General features: G+C 35.1%; 1 long non-coding RNA gene across 1 annotated transcript; it reads left to right on the top strand.

Moving 5' to 3' along the window:
* The first annotated feature begins 1,476 nt into the window (after window positions 1–1,476).
* On the top strand, window positions 1,477–2,633 carry LOC144421911 (uncharacterized). Its single transcript, XR_013475025.1, has 3 exons — window positions 1,477–1,618; window positions 2,140–2,211; window positions 2,300–2,633. It is a non-coding gene; the product is annotated as an uncharacterized LOC144421911 (long non-coding RNA).
* Window positions 2,634–3,133: the final 500 nt, after the last annotated feature.

The raw sequence follows: 3,133 nt of genomic DNA, 5'->3' as shown, positions 1-3,133 counted from the left end.
GTATTTGATTCGGTATGCATGAAATCTCTTTGGTAAAGTATTCATAGACTGAGTAAAAAATGACTTTACAACACTGATTGCCCAAAATCTAAACTACTACTGCCTTGAATCGACCTATCCATACAGTGACGCCAATTTCGCACTACAGCGTATGAGGGCCGCTATTATGTACGCTTCAGTAACAGTGCGTTTACTCACGGACATTGTTTGGCTGAACGAATTTCTCGCGGCTGAAGAAAGCGTGGAATGACGCGTATCGCGGATTGAAAAAGCATGGATCCAAGGGTTAATAGCATGGGATTTACTGTGTTGGGGATATAGATAAAACCACAACCCGGAAGTTTACATTCAATAGTTTTCCTAATATGTGTGTACAGAACCTTATTCGGAAGTGAAATACGCAATGCAAAAAAAGCTCTTCGTATACCGTGTTTCCCCGAAAATAAGACCTAATCAGAATTTTTAAAATGATTTTAATATAAGCCCTCCCCTTAAAATGAGACCTAGTCGAAAACGCAGAAAAAACATCTTTGACCTAGTCCTAGTCGATAGCAAGAAATCTCTCCTACACGTTTTAAATGATTGAAAATCTATGTTTTGCAGTTATTTTGAATAAAAACGTGATATTTATAAGTGAATGGATATCGATTTTGTATATTTGAAAATCTGATAATTCTCTGCTTTGTAATTTCATTTATGATAAATGAAGATGTAAGACGTCCCCCGAAAATAAGCCCTGGTGTTATTTTTCGAATGAAAATTAAAATAAGACCGTCTTATTTTCGGGGAAACACGGTATTCCACGAAGAAATAGTTGCACGTTTCGCGTGAAAAGGTCATACAAGTAAGTGAAAAAATGAGGGTATTTGTAGGTACACGGGGACAGTCCCGAACAAAAATTAAAGCTGAAAATCAAAATGAATTAAAGAAAAGGCGCGGTGACTGGAATTAACAACCCTAGTTATTAGCTTCTCTCTTAGGTCTGCTTGAAAGAAAGGTAAGTCTCACCTTCAAGGTCAATTTATTATATTTCTAGTCTTCTACAAATGAAAATAGTAATGTAATCGGTGTTTTTTTACGTTATCTGAATTTAAAACACGAAAGTTTCAGTATATATTCATTACTAATTTCAAGGCTAAATTACGATTATTTTTTGGTGGGAAACAGTTCTGTTCTAGCCGCCTCGATAAATTTTCTTTCACATTCCATCTTACCTTTTTCCTTGGGGCTTTATTCTTCATTATTATTTTCCTATCCAGCTGCTTGTGGGCTGGCCGGTCCTATGTTTCAACTAACTAACGCTTACTGGCCCCAGCCAGCCTGCACGAATTATTATTTTTCATTTCATTCCATCTTAATAACTTTCTCGTAGGCCTCTCGCAGATGTTTGTTGTCTATTTATTCAATGACATTAAACAACATGATGCGCAACTCCGGCATTTTTGGCCGAAGATCGTATTCGATAACACGCTCCAATGCACATACTTGACGAGACGAGAACGAGCGGATGTGTGCTGCTTTCAAGGCAAAGCACGAATGGTGTTCGTTCCTGCTTTGACAGTTGTTGTCGATTTTAATGATATTTTGGAAAGTTGAGTTAAAAAGAAATCGGAAAAAGGTAAGATAAATACTATTGTTGTATATCACACCCGGGCATCGCACTGTTAAGTGCATGTGGGAAAGCCAGCTTTTTCAAATACTACAAAGTTATTAATTCAGTACGGTACGTAGTTGCCCATTTGCCGAAATTGCATATTTATCTACCCCTTATGATTCCAAATAGTTCATGCACCTCCATTTAGATTTTTCTAACCAATGAGGATATATACGGATTGCTGTAACATACTATTGCTCAATCACTTCTATTTGCGTATTGATTCAAAGGGTTAATAAGTTCACCTAACATTTCACCCATACCAGGTCTATATTGTATAGTATGATCTCTCAAGTATATGAAGCCACGAATGCCTGTAATTTTTGGACTAAACCCCTTCATTAGTTGGTTTATATACCAAATTCAGTAAAACATTTTTTACATTTAACATGAGATATTGGATTTATTAACTTTTCCATTCTAAATCATATAGACCTCTTTAAATATTCTTGACAAAAATTAATAAATATCCTCTTTTTCTTCAGATGTGAATGTTGTGGACAAACCTGTATAAGCATTGTGAGATTCCTGCAGCACAAGAGGCAATAGCAAAAATAGTAAGAATATCAGTCAAGAAATTAAGTCGACATAAAGCAAAACTTTCAACTATTCGTTTAACCTCAATTTCCCATTATTTATTCACAGGACAACTGTAGCAGACGGCGAGATATCAGAAGTCTGGCAAAATATCAGTGACAATGTGATTCCAAGAAATACAATTAGAGTACTCCATAAATGTTTGCAATAGAAGAACAACCTATGGAGGCATGCAAAGACATTTGACCCCCCCGGTAGAGTTGTGTATGGGTCTTATTTGTAAAAAGGCACAAAACACGCCAGACATAATTAAAACAGCTTTGGAAATGTAGATTATGGGTCACTCACTACACCTGTGTTAGAATTAGTTCCATCATATTTTGGTAGTACTATAGAAGAAATTCAGGGAAGGGTATAATCATGATTCATGATAAAGTACTGTTCAATATTTTGGACAACTTAAATATAGACCAGGGATGTCAAACTCACGGCCCCAGAGAACTTCCAGTGCGGCCCTCGAACGCTAAACAATAATTGTAATAGTTTTTTGAAAGTTTTTTTTTATCTAAATGTAAAAGATTTTTCCAATTTTTTAAAGTGAAATTGATTATTTGCGCAAAAAACAATTTACTGAAAGTAGTTTTGGTAAATTATTATTTTTTTCACATTTTGACCCAATTAAGAATTTACACATCAAGCTAGCAAAAAAATACTTGAATAAAACATTTGAGTGGGTAAATTAAACGCAAAGTACATGAAGAAGGTGGCATTTTCGAAGAAAAATGGGATTTACAATATTTCTGCACTTCTCAAAATTCCGAAGCACATTGTTTTTGTTTTGTCATATTTCCATCAGTACAATGAAATAACACAATAAACTCAGCAGTAATATGACAAATTCAAAGACCAACTTTGAACCGAAAATTCCCATGTGTTTGTATA

The sequence above is a fragment of the Styela clava genome, chromosome 4, assembly GCF_964204865.1.
Source record: "Styela clava chromosome 4, kaStyClav1.hap1.2, whole genome shotgun sequence".
Classification (NCBI taxonomy): domain Eukaryota; kingdom Metazoa; phylum Chordata; class Ascidiacea; order Stolidobranchia; family Styelidae; genus Styela; species Styela clava.
The sequence above is the reverse complement of the archived record's forward strand: the minus strand, read 5'-3'. Positions and strand labels throughout refer to the sequence as shown.